This window comes from Amblyomma maculatum, chromosome 1, assembly GCF_055883805.1.
Source record: "Amblyomma maculatum isolate TAMU_Amacu chromosome 1, ASM5588380v1, whole genome shotgun sequence".
Taxonomy (NCBI): domain Eukaryota; kingdom Metazoa; phylum Arthropoda; class Arachnida; order Ixodida; family Ixodidae; genus Amblyomma; species Amblyomma maculatum.
The window spans coordinates 240,575,102-240,591,611 of NC_139344.1; the positions used below are offsets into that span (position 1 = coordinate 240,575,102).

Consider the following 16,510-nt stretch of genomic DNA (forward strand, 5'->3'; position numbering starts at 1 on the left):
TCGAAATAGCTTTTCTTTCTCTAAATCCCAGGTGGCATTTCTTTAATATTTGCTGCAAGGAATATCATCCGCTTGTTGACCAAAGGCTGCTGTTGCACTGGTATTCAGTTTTTCCTGTCCCTTCTCTACAAACACAGTGTTCGGAACTTCACGAAAGTATGCCAAGTCGAAACACTTTCGGTTGGGGTTTGAAATTCAGGGGCTGCTTGTCTTCGCCCAATTGAAAGAGTTGCAACTGGAACAGCTTAGAGCGAGACACGAGCATACAACCGGTGTAAATCTTTTATTTTTTGTTAATCAGCTCCATTTGGTTGTTATTTCCCGATTAATTCGAGCAACAGAGTAAAGAAAAAGATTTTGCTAGCCACGGCACCTCTTAGCAGCTAAACTGCGGCCGGCAGAAATGAAACGATCAGGGAAAGGAAGGAATGAGAGGGCCAAAAAAGAGAAATAACAGGGATGAAGTATTATAGAATATAAGAAAGGCTGTAAAGATAGCACATCATTTGCATCAGCTAACCAGCTTGGACACTTTGTGGCTATTCAAGACGCTGTGTGCAAAAGACTGCGCAACGCGTGGACGTTTTCTGTAGAAAGGCCTGGCGCCCCCGCTACCATCACCGCGTCCCCATATACCAGAGAGGAAGAGCGGCGCTGCACGCTCCGGTTCGAGGCTATTTTCTTCCTCGCCGCGAAAACGGTCTATATAGTTTCCATCTGTGTATAAGCTGCATCCGCCTGCAGATGGCAGTTTTTCTGAAAAAAATGACGCATAGGCCACACCGACATATAAGATGCACATGTTCATTTAATAAGCGCTTTCGGCAGCGTGCAAGCCACGCTGTCTGCTCGCTGTGTTCCTACTCAGTCATCACGTCATGAATTTGTTTTCCCATGGCGTTTACATCGTTACATTAACAACATCTGCTGCCAATGTCCTGTGACACAAACTTCAGGGCATCTTCAGGAATAGGTCTTCCTTCGGTAAATGTTGAAACTGTAAAAAAAAAAAAAAAGAAAACGCTTTGGAGATTGTATTTACTCGTCCTAGCTCGGTGAGTAACACGACTAAGAGCGCACAGTTCGAGCTCATCTCGCATTATTCCTATCTTATATTTTGGTACAAAGGTATTTGAAACAATATCGGTGCATTGTGATGAATTTTTTTATGTTCGCTACCATTTGCGTTTAGGTGGAGGCAAGAAAATATGTTGGTTACTGCATCATTGTGAAATAGTTCACCTGTTTAGTGCAATCCTAGATATTTTTTGGGGCGCTTAATTTTTCAAGTCATTTCACGGGCCTTGAGTGCAAAGCAAATATTGATGTGATGAGCGTGAGGTATGAAATTTAATGAATGAAACACTGTGCTCCAAGGGCATGATGTACATGCATTTAATGGCCTATACGCGGTGCGGTGCTTGTTGAGAATCGTATCTGTAAATATTTTTTACCTTGTACCGAAAAGCTTGAGCTTTATGAAGCGCAGAATTTATCAAAAGATATAAGTTCTTGCTTTATCGTGTTTCACCATTTACGACTGTACACGCAATGAAACATGTCTTCACAATCTAATCTATCATCACGGCTAATCCCATGGGGGGAGGTGGATGCTTTAAACATGGGGACGCTTATTAAACTTCACCTTTCGAGATCAAAATTCAGTTGTGTTGTCGGGCCCCGTTCTCTTCGTGTATTCAGTAGGCCTACGTTTATTTAGCTTGAACCAGCAAGCTTTCACGGCCTATGAGGAGCGTGTCTGTCTCACAATCCTCAAATCCTGGGTTTGACTTCCACCCCCCACTCAAAACTAACTCAATTTTCATTTACGGGCAATTACTTTCCTTTAATTACAAAAACTTCCTTGAGGAATTTAACATCATTTCAAACATTCCGATCTGTTCTTGAATTTTAATTTTCCATTGGGATATTTTATACATGGCCAACAACGACAGTGACGGATTTACTGTGACACGGGACCCCTAATGACATTACATTAAAGTCTGTGAATTCGACCGATGAAGTGATATATAAAAAACCGATGCTGGCACGATGTATTGGCAGCGATGTATTGTTTTCGCATTCTGAATTCTTTATAATAGTCTTCATTGGCCAGAGTGCTCTTGCAACTTTGTGCCAGTTTCTGATCATTTCTCCACTTGTGTCGAACTGTCTCTCTTCTGCTCACTTCCCATTCTCCACTGCATATTCAATTGCATGCAACTTGGAATTTTTTGTCTTATCTGTCGTCTATTCACCTCACATGGAGGGTCATGTTGAGCACGAATAGTGCACAGTGCACACAGTGTCGCATGGATGGGCTGATGGGCGCATGGATGGGCTTGCGAATGTGGCTCGAATGGCTGCACTAATCATGGTCATTTGAATCTGCCCAAATAACTAAATTATTTTCTTCTATACTCATGCTTTTCTTTCTTGGCACCTCACTTTTTAGTGCAGAAGCACTGGTTTACAGGGTAAATCAGAAGAACAGGAGGCAGGTCTCAACCTGTGGCCTTCGATGATGCATCTGGCAGGTAGTAGTTGGCAGGTGACATGGCCAGGCACTGATTGTTTAGCAGTTTCTGTGATGTCATTAGTCCGCATGTCAAGGCTGGAAGATGGTTGAGAGATTGTGCTAAAAAAACAGGCCACCTTGTGTATGCAATGCATCATGACCCAGAGATTACCGCAATCTTGGAAGAACGCTAACATTATCTTAATCTATAAGAAAGTGGTCTTAAAAATATAAAGATCGATCATCTTACTATCCATTACTTACAAAGTATGTATTCTCCTAGGTGCTAGCTAATAGAATAAGGGCAATCTTAGACTTCAGTTAACCATAAGATCAGGTGAGATATCGTGAAGGCTTCTCTACAATGGACCATACCCACACTATCAACCAGGTGATAGAAAAATTCCTGAAATATAAGCTACTGTTATGCAGTAAAACCTCTTTGATTAAAGAAAAACAGGAAGAAACATATTATCCGGGAAAATGTATAATCTGAACTGCCTGATTTTGAAACATTCAGTTGCTGAATGAGGGACAGAGGCATTGAGACTTTCACTGCATAAAAGTGTAGATTAGCATTTATAGACATCTAGTCTGCACAGTTCCTTTTTTTAATTCTCGCAGAATTCAGCCCATATTTGCATTGTCCTAAGCGCGGAAAAGATTTAGCAACAAATCCGGTTTGTGTAACACGAGCCAGGATTGCTTCCTTGGTTGTTTCTGGATGCTTCACCCCCTTACACCAATGACATGTGGAGAAGCCATCGCGTTTTTGCTAATGCTGCGTCCCCCAGACTCGGCCCTCACGTATGCAAGTGAATAGTTGTAGTAAATGGCTCACCCCTATGCCCCTAACACTACACTGCAAAGAAGCCACTGCATTTCTCATGAAGTCGTGTTTCCGCGGGAATGGGCGCTTCGTATACTGTATTGGCTTGTTGGCTTTTCTTCGATGCTTCGCGCTTTTGCACCTAGGCACTCCAGGAAAGCAATTTTGGAAAGTGAGCGCCGCTGATCAGTTTTTCATGTTGCGAGCGCTGGTTAGCACATGTCTGGTTGATCGCAAAACGTATCATACGACCACATTTTATCAAAATTTTGACCATAGTAACTGGGAAACTGTGTTATCCAGGAACACATTAACTCTGAGAAAAATAGTATAACTCTATGGGAGATGATCTACTGCTTGTGATTTTGAGCGTATGAAATGGGAAATCGTATGAACTGAGAATGTATCGAGTTTCTACTGTATATAGCATTTATAGATTATGAAAAAATGTTGGACTGAGTCGAAACCTCAGCAGTCATACAGTCATGCAGGCATTGCGAAATCTGGGTGTAGATAAGCCATATATGAAAGTACTAGAAAGTAGCACATCAACAGGATCTCTTCAATACTGTTTACTGCTTACTTAGAGGAAGTAATCAGAGACCTGGAGTGGGGACATCATCATCATCAGCTGGACTATACCCACGGCAGCGCGAAGGCCTCGACCATATTACTCTAATTAACCCTGTGGAATGGGAACAGTTAGGGATAAAGGTTGGTGCAGGATACTTCAGTTATCTGTGTGTAAGGGATCGTCAAGGTGCGCGCGGGGGCGTACATTGCCCTGTAGACTGGAAGTCGACAAGAAGGGGCTGCGAAGTAAACCGGCGCCTAGCGCGCAGGTGGCAGCGCATTGCTTAGTTAATCCCCTTCGAGTTCCTGAATGGGAAGCGGGAGCCGCTCCCTATCTCGTTCGAAGGAATGCGCCGCAAAGCGTCGGCAGCGTCTCTTAATCACTCCTGTGTAGAAGCGAAGGAGACGGGTGTCGTCCGCGGATGGTCAGAAAGGTGCGTGCCAGATGCGTGGGAACGAACATCTTCGCGAGTGCTCACAGGGTAAATCTTCCCTAAACTTAAAAAAAAAAAAAAAAAAAGACAAGAAGCTCCATGGGTCACCTGCCTGTACTGTTCCAGTGTGGGAAGAGCGCTGCAGACAGAGGTGACCGGGTACGGGGCAAGGGTGAATTTTCTTGGCCCAATCACGCCGCTTATGGCCAGTGATTGGATAGCTCGGGCTAAGGGGTGTGAACCCGAGCTGTAAACGGAAGGTCCCGAAAGATAGTTAGGTGTTCTTGGTTGGATCGGGTTTTAGGTAGGTGCTCTGCACCATCGGCTCTGCCGTATTTGGGAGTCTCTCCCGGGAAGACCGACCAACAGGTTCCAGTTGTTGCCATGTCTTTGCAATCTTGTAAAAGTGTACATATGTAAATAGATGTACTGCATAAAGCTCATAATCAAGTTCACCAGTCAAGACCCTTCAGTCTTGTGTTAAGATACTCGTCCCTGACGGAGCAGCACCGCTGGGGGTGCAACGGGTCCCTGCCTGGAGAACGAACCAGTTCGCGCCAACCCCTGGTTGGGCGGAACGACGTTTGCTAAATTTTACTCTGTGATTCGCTGATAGCATTTCTGAGTAACTCACTGGACTAATTTCTAAAAATTCTTAATGATCTAGACAGGCAAATCATAGCGGTAGGCCTATAAATTAATATGCAGAAGACTAAAGTTATGTTCAGCAGCCTTGGAAAGGAACAGCAGTTTACAATAGGTAATAGGGTACTGGAGGTGGCAAGGGAATACATTACTAAGTACAGGCAATAGCCGCAGATCTGGACCACGAAAGGGAAATAAGTAGACGAATCAGCTTTGGGGTGCAGCCCATTGAGCAAGTACTCTGAGGTCATGATTAGCAGCTTACTAGTATTCGTGAAGAGGAAAGTATATAACAGTTGCATCTTACTTGTACTCTCCTATTTGGCTGAAATGTGGAGGCTAACGCAAAGGGTTCTACTTGAATTGAGGATAACGCAGAAAGCTATGGAACAGAAAATGGTAGGTGTAACGCGAAGTGATAGAAGCGTGCAGAGTGGGTCAGAGAAATAATTCGATTTACTGACATCCCAGTCGAAATCATTTAATATGAGTGCAAGATAACCAGCGGTCACTAAGGGTAACAAATAGGATTCCAAGGGAAGACGTGTGGCAGGTGGTGGCAGAAACTTAAGTGGGAGGATGAGATTAGGAAGTTTGTGGGGGTTGTTTGGACGCAGCTATCATAAAACTGGGTTAATAGACCTCTCCTGGCCTAGGTCACGAATGACATATCGGAGGAGGGGCGAAGGGGGCGGCCGCCACGCTGCTTGGCCTGGTGGGCAAAACATTCCGCTGCTAGTGGCATGGTGCAGAATACTCGGTCTTGTCTGGTGATAACACTCTGTGTTTTTCTGAATGCCGTCAAGATTTCGCGTGGTGGAATGCGACATATTTAATCGAAGATGACCAACGGCATGTGTTTCTTTTGGTTTGGTTGGTTTGTGGGGTTTAACGTCCCAAAGCGATTCATTCTATGAGAGACGCTGTGTTTCTTCTATTCTAGAAGCGGCCCAAAATGTGTTTTTCAGCTGTGCAAAAAGTGAAGCAACAGACGTGATGTGCTGGCAGGCCTTGATATTGTACTTGACAGTAAGCACATTTTTTTGTGTTATACTCGTGTGTTCACGTGTTTCTGGGAGAATGAGCAAGCACTTATTAGCTTGCTTTATTGTTCTTTCCCACGAATCGCGCTTTAATGCTAACCGATCGTGCTCTCAAAGGCCCGGATGCCATGTGATCAATGGCAACGCTTTTACAGATTCTTGCTTGGCATTGAGTTTATTCCAGTTCAGCAGGCCATATTGAAGGAGCTAACCTCTGTCCTGAGATGGCTCCCAAAGGAACGCCAGCAGCATGATCGCTCAAGTACAGCTGCGTCCCTAGACTGTATTGTTATATAGCGCATTCATAGGTCGTAGTATCCCAATCAAAAACTGGTTTTACTGACATCATTTAAGCGCACTTACGAATACTTGCGCAGCCTGCATGAATATTATTACGTGGTACAAAACGCACTTTGTTGACTCTCTATACCGCATTAAAATTCACGCTTCCTCATAACACAGTTCAGGTGACTGAATTACACAATTTTTTCCCGCTCACACCGACTGTAAAGTACCAATCAGATATTTTGTTTGCCTGGCCGAACATAACACAAACTAAATGTGTGTACTTGGGAGGGAAATCACCCAGCTAAGCATGAAGCTCGCTGGTATGCTGCTGTTTTCGCACACAAATGCCCCCGCATCGTGGCGCTCAGCAGCCACTTTTGGGGGGGGGACATTTTTTTTAAAAATCCCAATGCTTGTAATAGGCCTGCATTGGTCCCTTTTCCAGCATGCTGAAGTCCTATGCTTAAGTGTTTGGTAGGGCTTCAGGTCGTCCGCAACGGACCCTGCCAGTTCATGGAACAGAAAAATAATTTTATGCTTGGTCGAGACTGTCATCTTTTTCAAGGTGAGAATTGTTAATGGGTATGTGAGTGTTGCATATTGTGCCGGAGCTGGATATGGCTAACGCACAATTTGAGGCAAAAACTGCACAAAAACAGGCAGCTCCCCGGTGCTCCTTTACAGCAGAGAGACCCGGCTGGAAAGGATGCTTTTGCCCACCATGCCCGTTTTCCTTCTGTGCGCCCCTTTCGTGATACGCCTTCTTGACATCCCATCGTTTGCAAACAGGGATATATAAGGGATACAGAAGGATATAAGAGAGGCCTTGATTCTGCAGGGGTATTGTCTGGCTGCTGATGATGATGACAAACTGATATGGACTACAAGAATGCACTGAATTGTGCATGCGTGCCCTTAGTCAAAATTCAGAGGACCACATTGTACAGTCATAATTAATCAGTTCTATATATTTCTGAGGACATAGTCGTGGGCATGGGTATTGGCTCTAACTCTTTACTACCATGAGAAAAATAGGTGCTTTTTGTGGGTTTTCGTTGACGTTTTTAATGTGAAAGCATTATATTTCGCTATGTTCACAGATTTCTGTCCGCAGACCGTGTCAGCAAAATCATGTCCACAGCAGTTGTGAGTATTTGAGAAGAAGTGGAGGTTAATGAGTGGTGTCACTTGATAAAGGGTGACGTAATGTTGTGTCAAATAAATTAATTAGGCCAATGAGTAATTAGGTAATTAGTCAAAAAATGCACAAGATGTCTGCAGCAGTTGTGAGTAATTGAGAAGTGGTAGAGGTTAATGAATGGTGTCAATCGATAGAGCGTGACATAATGTGTCCGCAATAATAATTAGGCCAATAAGTTAAGTAGGTAATTAATTAGAGACAAAAAATGCATAATCGTGTCCACAGCAGTTGTGAGTAATTGAGAAGTGGTAGAGGTTAATGAGTGGTGTCAATTGATAGAAAGTGACGTAATGTTGTGTCCGAAAAAATTAGGCCAATGAGTTAATTAGCTAATGAATGAGAGGCAAGAAATGTAAACGTAGAGGCGAAAATAGTCTCATTATCCAATGGCTTTACGCCACCTTTGAATGTATCAAATACTAAAATAATTGATATCAGTCAATTAAGGTGACATCAAGGATGTGATTTCACGCAACCTGAAGTCGAACCAAAAAAGGGTATAGGAAGGGATTGGCTCGCAATTTGAAAGTAGCAAAGACTAAAGTAGTTAATTAAGGCAGTCAACTAGGGTGACGCCAAGGATGTGACGTTACGCAACCGGAAGTAGAGCCGAAAAAGGGCATAGGAAGGGATTAGCACGCAATGTGTAAGTACTAAAGACTGAAATGAACAAAGAAGTGAATTACTGGGACGTAGAGGATGTGACGTCATGCAACCGGAAGTAGAGCTGAAAAAGGGCATAGGAAGGGATTGGTGCACAATTTTAAAGTACCAAAGACTAAAATGGGGAAACAAGAAGGGTATTAAGCAACTAGGAGCAACGAGAAGCAACCAACAGCAGCATCCGTGCTTTCGCATTACTCCAGTGCAGATTCTGCAGTCCTCTTTAATTTTTGTTCACGCTCTGGGACATTTAAAATGTTTTGCAGGACATCAAAATGAGACTAATGCACTTCTCAGTGTTATGAGTTTTTTTTTATGTTTCATGTTTTAGAAAAAAAAGTGCATTTGTGAAATCAGTATTCTTGGCTAAAATTTCAGAAAAGCTTATAAAGATATGTATATATCCAAAAAGAAACAAATAAATAAATATCCGAAAATATAATAAACACTGGAATATACAGGCTTTGTCAAAAATATTTGGCCTAACAGGAGTTCACTTCTAAGCCCTGTAACGAGACTCCTGGAGGAAATACCGAAATATATAGGTAAGCTAGAGTAGAGTGAAGACGAGATTTGTTATGTACAAAATTTCAAACGCATATCGAATATCATAATGAACTACCACAGCACCATCAGCTTTTCTTTTTTTTTTATACTAAAGTAAACTACTTATAACAGCGCATTAGCATAGCGCATTATTAGTTATAGCAAATTTAGTCGCTGTGAGCCAAACTTAAAAGAGTCAAAAACAAAGAAATACTACATCCACACCAGCCGAACAATGGTCACAATGCAAAAGCTCTTATCTTGTGAGCACTTTCTTTTTCCTTTCTACCGTTGCTGTTCTGTCGATCCTGCAAGCTCCTTGGATTTCCCATCAGGAATTGCTTCCAGAAAGCAGGCTTTATTTGAAATGCCAGTGATGCATAGGCTCACAAAGCTCCCGCCTATGTAATGATGATGGCGGTGTGTCGAAACTTGAAGAATCCTTGGATGATGAATTCGCAAGAAATGAAGATTTTATCGATGAGGTGTTCTCCTTAGCTGTTACCTATTGGTGATAGGGATGATGAGCAGAACCATATGCAAAAGATGTCTTACAAATGATAGAGTCCCTCCAGGACTTGCTGAAGGTCCCCCATGTACAGGGTCATCCACTTCTATCTATAACGCGACCACTGCTTTCAAAGCAACATTGTGTCCGATGCAGTCTCTTATCAATGCAAAGCGATGCAAGCACAGGGAGAGTCGGATGTGCTGCTTCACATGACCTGCCACTTAGCTTTATTGTGCGGTTGGGTACGATGCAATAACACTTTGAAAGCAGTGAACCTGTTATAGCTAGAAGTGGGCGAGGCTGTGCAATAGTTGGCACGCCGCAGGGATATGCGAACTGAATATGCTGTGAAACGGTGAAATCTGACAGGTGGAAGTTTTATCCTGTCAAGAAATCAACATTGTAAGCTACTTTTTTTGTTGTTAAATCACTAAAGTTTGAAATCAACATTGTAAACTACTTTTCTGTTGTTAAATGCACTACAGTTTGTCATTTGGAGCACTTGGAATAAGTTCAGAAAAACAAAAGCATCCACTATAGGATATACTAGTGGGAAAGATGAAGTGATAAAAACAAACAAAAAAAAACTAGACCTGTGCTACTGATGTGAAAGCATTTCTTGGCTCATGGGTGGTGTGGACAGACCTCTCATCAGAGTGTGTCTGCACGAACCAACACTTAAAGGGACAGTCTACTGCCGAAGACGAGGATAAAAATATTGGCATATTCTGGTAGTTCTTATCACTTGATGGCAGTATCGAGGGAAGAACTCTCAGTTTGATCAGGAAATTATATTTTAAATTGATCAAGAAAGTCTGGTTTTAGCAGATAATGACGCCATGCTGTGTTCTTTCGTTGCTACTAAACTAAGTCTGGAGCGTCTGAAGTAAATATCCTATGTTTTACGACTATGCCACAGTTTCATACAGACAGGTATTGGCATTCATATCAAGTTAAGGCATTTCTTCAAGTAAGTTTTAAGCGCTGAACAATGGGACACAAGGAACAATATAGACACACGCTTAAAACTTACTTGAAGAAATGCACCAACTAGCTTGCAATAATGTCCTTGCAAGTTAAGGCACTCTAAAGTTCTCTCTTTGAATAGATTGAAGCTGCCCTTATTCATTAATTTTGCTTGATTTGCTTCTACATTGCATTCAAGACAGAAAATCACACAACCAAAGATGCCACCATACTTGTAGCGGCGCTGCCATCAGCAGCGCTGCTACAGAATGAAGCGGTTGTTGCTATCTGCGGTAGACGTCACTGGGTTTACTTAGTTTATTTTTTCATTCCATTTTATTTAAAGCTATTTTAGTACTCTCAATAATTAACAAAATGTGTGCATCTTATTGAATAACACGTTCTACATGGAGCTTAGGCAGTACAGCAGTCGTTGCGTTTATAGAGCTGTACAGGGTTACTATACTAACTGCATGTCGCATCCACGACATCAGTGTTTGCAGACACGTCTACCACAGAGAAAATGAAACTATTGTAAGGAGAGAGAGAGAGATAGAAAACTTTATTTGTCAGTAATTAAGGTGGTCTTGGTCTTGGGTTGCACTCAGCTGCTCCCGGTGGCCGGCAGTTTAAGTCTGTTAGCGACCTCTTACGCTCTTGCCGAGACCGGGGACTGAACGTCCGGGTCCTGGCTGGCGAGAACAGCTTCCCATTGTTCCATCGAAAAGAGATGGTACTAGGTCTCCCGGAGATGGATCTTCCACGCAGTTCCAAATTATATGATCTAAGGTGGCAGGCTCACCACACAGTTGGCAGTACAGATTGACAATGTCGGGAAAGATTTTGGCATACGTCCAGGGGTTTGGCTGCTACCACGTTTGCAGCCGCTATGTGGTAGCCTGTTCTCGGCTGAGCGAAACATGCGGAGGAGGTAGGCCCACTCTCAGCTCCTTGTAGTAAGTAGTCACTTACTACAACTTGTAGTTGTGATACATATCCCAGTGCCTCACCCCATTGGGCACCCGCGTCCGACATCCCCTCACTAGCTTGGCTGAAAAAACCTCGAGCATATTGGTGAGTGGCCTCGTTTTCCGGGACGCCCAAGTGAGCCGGTACCCATATCAAATCCACTTCATTCCTATCTTTTGGCAACGCGCTAAGAATTTTGAATGCAGTGGCGGAGATAAGACCCTTGGCAAAGTTGTGAAGGGCTGTTTTGGAACCACTGATAATGGTGCTGGTTCCATTTTGAACAATTCCTAGGGCTGTTGCAGCCTCTTCTGCCTCTTCTACTAGGCCCGTGACCACCGTAGCTGCTACCCTGCAGGAGATGCTCACCGCGCTCACAGTGAAAGCATCCTTCCCTGTAATGTTGTATTTTGCCGCATCAACGTACATGGCACTATCATCCCCTTGATACTTTTTGCCTAGCGTTTTCGCCCTGGCCCTGCTCCGACTTTCGTGGCGATCCGCTTGCATGTTCTTGGGGAGTGGTTTGACTCGAATGTGTTCTCGCATCACTACTGGCAAGATCAGCTGTAAGGGAAAATTATGTTGTAAATGGTTTTGTGTTTCTCAGCTGTACAGTGAGTATTTGCTAATTTGGCGATGGAGCTTTCGCATGAAGCAAGAAAAAAAAAAAATAATAAGCAAAAGAAAAAAGCCAAATGCGCCATACACATACACCATCTAGTTGATTGCGCTTAAGGTCCGCCAGAATAGTATTCGGCAAATCCACCAGGCAATCTGAAGTAGGATAATGTAAGTTAGTTTTGTGCTTTCTTCAGTTCACTTCTTTCATAGTGCAATAAGTGTATTATTTATTGATAGGCTGTTTTATTGATTGTTTTCATGTGGCATGTATTTGGACACATTTAGCATGCTGTCATGTCTCTTCTTAGGGGCACTTCTGTTAAGACAAACAAATCTTGTCCCTTCAAGTTCACCTTAGAGGAGGTATGTTTCAGTCAAGATCCTTTATCTGTAGTTATAACAGAAAGATGCCCCAAGCAAGCGAATGAAATGTGCTTATAGATATGAGCACATCCACCAATAGACAGTGCAGTGCAAATTCCAATGAATAATTAGACTGTATGCATTCATCCAAGGGTCTCATAGCATATGTTGACTATCTGAAGCAGTGAGCAAGGTTTTCCCAAATTATGACAAAATGTGTGGATGCACTGAATGTGCCACCCTTCTGGCATTAGAACTTTTCTGTGGACACAGTGATTGTACTGACCTTCTGGCATTGTTTGCTGAGTCTTCATAAACCTTTATTTTATGCAGGCTAAGGTTATCAATATGGAAAAGACGGTAGTGATGTCAGTCAGAAATAAGAAAACAAAACTTAGCTTCCCTTATGGTGCAGGCAACGAAGTTCTTAAAACAGTAACTGAAAAAAAAAATACCTTGGTGTGATTATTTATGATGATCTCAGCTCCAAAACCCAAGTACAAAACATTACCAAAAAAGCCATGAGTAGTTTATACTTCCTTAGACGTGCCTTGCGCTTTGCAACCTCAGATTCGAAGTTACTCGCATATAAGGTCCTTATCCATCCAATCTTAGAATATGCAAACGTCGTCTGGTTTCTGTATATGCAAAAAGATGTACATGTGCTCAAATCAGTTCAACGAAAAGCGGTTCGCTTTATCTACCACAGATACCGGCGCACTGACTCTCCCACGGAGCTGCTTTTCCGCGCAGGCCTAGACACATTATCAAGTCACGTAACACTCAAGTTTTCATATCAATTAATTCATAATGCATTCAACCTGGATCCTGCTACTTACGTTAGTTTTAACCGTTCTAGAGAAACATGTCACAAGCATGATTTTACGATTAATGAATACTCTTGCACTAACAACACATTATTTTTCTTTCTTTCCCCGAGCAGTAAGGAAATGAAACGCCCTAGATAAACCTATAACTGCGCAGCATTCCTTAGAAAAATTCATGGAGCTTGCAGCCTCATTAGTTTTGTCATCAAGCCAGGCTTGATGACCATCCACAGTCTGTATTGGTCTTATGTTTTTGCTCACTCGATCATGTACCCAGTGTATGATTGTATTAAGGAATACTTCGAGACGTGTCTGAATGCATGTTTTGAAGGCCAGAGTTGGCTATCTTCCTTCTTCTGTTTCTCACTCGATGTATCCACATATGAATGCTGATTTCTTGTCTTTTAAACCTGATGTTCTTTATAAATCCACTCCTGTAACAGTCCCAAGAGGGGACCAACAGTATGTTCAAATAAAAAATAAAAATTAAATAATCAGGTGCTTTAAATCTGGAAGACATTTTTCATTCAGATGACTTAGAAAAATTTGTCTACTTATATTGATTCAATGAACTTTTGTGCATTGAAGCATTGCTATGGGTTATACTATTGGTTATACTATGGGTTAGTAAAGGGTTCAAGATCAACTTTGATCACCTAGGATTCTTTACATACCCTGAAATCTCAGTGCATAGGCATTTTTATATTTGCCCCCATTGAATGAGGCCAGGGTCAAATTTTAAAACACCCTAACCTCTGCCACGGCTGGTGACTGCAAACTCGCTGGCAGTCACTGAGCCAGCACTGCAGGTAATGCTTTTGATAATGTAAAAAGCTCCCCTGTCCTTTCTTCCTATCGCTCCCCTCTCTACTTCCCCTTGCTATCCTCTCCCTATCCCCTTTTCCTTCCCGCCGGCCGCAGCTCAAGTGCTTCAGTTTGTTAGATAGCAGTTGCCGCGGCCGGCAATACTCTTTTCCTTCTTTTTGATTATTTAAAAAAAAATAATAAATCAACCACTACCACCACCACCAGTTTGCGCAGCTTCAGAGTTGCTGTTTATACTTATGGTCTTTACTTATCTGTGCTAGCATTGCAGAGGCTTCAGTCCATGCAAGCAAGAGAGCCTGGCCTGACAATTGTGTTTCAGGCTAGCCAATATAGATTCATCAGTTTTTGTAATGCAAATATTGACTGCTGAAAGAAAAGACAATGCAAGGGCTGGAAGGGGCAGTAGCTGTGCTTGTCACTAATGTTTGTTATTGCTTATCTTGTTTTGGCTTCGGCTACATACTCTTCACCTGATAGCTGCCAGTTTGGTCTCAAATGGCAAGTTCAGCCTCAACACTGACACCATTGGCTGTGTTTTTTTTTTTGCATGCATGCATGGTTGAAGGGCCTGAAGGTTACAGTGTAAACATGCATGTTTTATAAACTGTGGGTCCCGACATTAGATGTGACATTTAAAGTTAGTTTATTGATGATTAAGTGGGCGCCCTGTTGGTTTCACAGGAGCACGTTTGCCACAGCTGCACACTTTTTCCGGGGTTTATAAAAACTCTTCTTGCTTTTCTTTGGACCATTTGTCTTTATTAAATTTGGTTTTAGTTTTCGGTTCGCATTGGCACTGCTCACTTGGTGAGCTGAGTAAATGCAGAACTGCCCGATTAGTGTCATTTACCATGCTTCACGCAGCCAGAGGCCCTGGAGGTGAGAGTGCATTGCGTGCTTTTCACTTTGATTTGTCACTTTAGGTGTGCTGCCATCATTGGTTTCCATTGCTTTGATGCTACTCTTTTTGAATTATTACTTTTGAGTGCATCCTCATCCTGTTACATCAGTTACTGTAGACAGTTAATCAACACAGTGCTGTTGAGTCTACCAGCACTATGCTGCAATTGGTGTTAACATGTGTTATCCTGCAAGAACTAGGTTAGCATTCATTTCCTGCTAAATGTGTATTTCACGTCGATTTTCTTAGGTGGGTGGTGGCATTCAACTTGTCATATAATGATTAAACTGGAGAAGAAACGAAGATTATGTGATCTGCTGTAATCAGTGCCAATGCATTGTTCATCATAGTGTTGCCTTAATTAAATCAGTAAGCGAAAGCCTCGCTTCTATTTTGTATTTGGAATGGCTCACTCTGTTTATTCCTTCGAGAAACCTTTCCATTAATGCTGGTCATGAGCCAGGTCGCTGAGCATATGTTTTATTATCTTTGTTAACGTTTAGGAACTCTGTACAGCACTAATAATGAGCTTTTCTTTCATGGTCCACAATATAACTGCTGCTCACTAGGTAATTTTTTTTTTTTTTTGCTACGGTTTTTCCCTTCACAGTGACATCTTTTTTGCAAAGATTTATTTGTTGAAAAATTGGACTTGTGCAGCACATATCTAAACTTTGATTGTTTTGCTTGGCCGAAAGTAGTCATTGCTGAAATGAGAGCCATTGCATTTTCGAGAGGCTGCAGCTTAAACGAAGTTTGCAAGATCAAATTGCACACACACATGGCAGCAGTGGGTACCATGGTAGCACAAGTTCTGGATGACACTGACATTCAGATAACCCCTGTCCAAAGCCTGTACTTCCCATCATCCTTTAGAAGTTCTTGTTGGGCTAGTTGGTTCATGGCTGCTCTTAAGGACGAGCTGTGCACACATAAAAGACAAATACAGGAAAAATGAATAACATGAAAAACGTGTTCTGTCTTCTTTGTTTTTCTTGTGTTTGCCTGTTGTATATGCACTGCTCATGCGTAGAGGCCCATTCACACTTGTGGGTCACAGAGGGCGCACGACCGGATGTCTCATACGACCAGCCAGCCACTCAACTCTACAAGTGTTCAGACTTTCAAAGTGACCCACAGGTCGCTTTCCCGAATTGGTCTCCTTTAGAATGAGACTTGTCGACCTTGGCTGTTCACCAGCAGCAAGAAGCCTGATGTAAAACTGACTTCTGTTCACTTGAGCTGTGCCAAATTGGATTGCAACAAGCACTCGCAAAGCTAGAAAATTGAGCAGCACGTGACTGACCTGGGACAGTCTTTTTTTGACGAAAAGGATTGCACAACCTCTGTGAGTTTCCAGTGTGAATGGGCATCAAGAACTCCCATTACCCTAGCTTTGGATAGTTTACTTTTACATAATTTTTTAGAGACTGATCATATGGAGCTGTGTGCCACTTACTGCGTTAGGGAACCTGATCTTTTTTTTGCTCTGCAACTTAACCTTGGAGTCACTGTGTGAAAAAAAAATGCCATTTCTAACAGCTGCTACTACTTGACATTATTCAGCAGTCTATTTGAAGACCTGCAGAAAGTTAGCTTCAGTGTAGTGACCACGTAGAATAATGCAAAATAGCATAAAACATTGGAAATATTCCAGCTTTACTAAAATACACAAACTGTTTTGATGAGTCTTTTGGCCTTTTCTTTGTTAAAAGCTATAGAACTGCAGCATTTGTAATGAATTGCAGCAGGAAGTATGGAGCAGCCAGGCTATCTATCAA

At 42.4% G+C, this 16,510-nt stretch overlaps 1 protein-coding gene across 2 annotated transcripts in view; it reads left to right on the forward strand.

Moving 5' to 3' along the window:
• Rab3GAP1 (RAB3 GTPase activating protein subunit 1) overlaps positions 1-16,510 on the forward strand; it is a 257,376-nt gene that overhangs the window by 42,561 nt on the left and 198,305 nt on the right. The gene's annotated exons all lie outside the window — the stretch shown is intronic.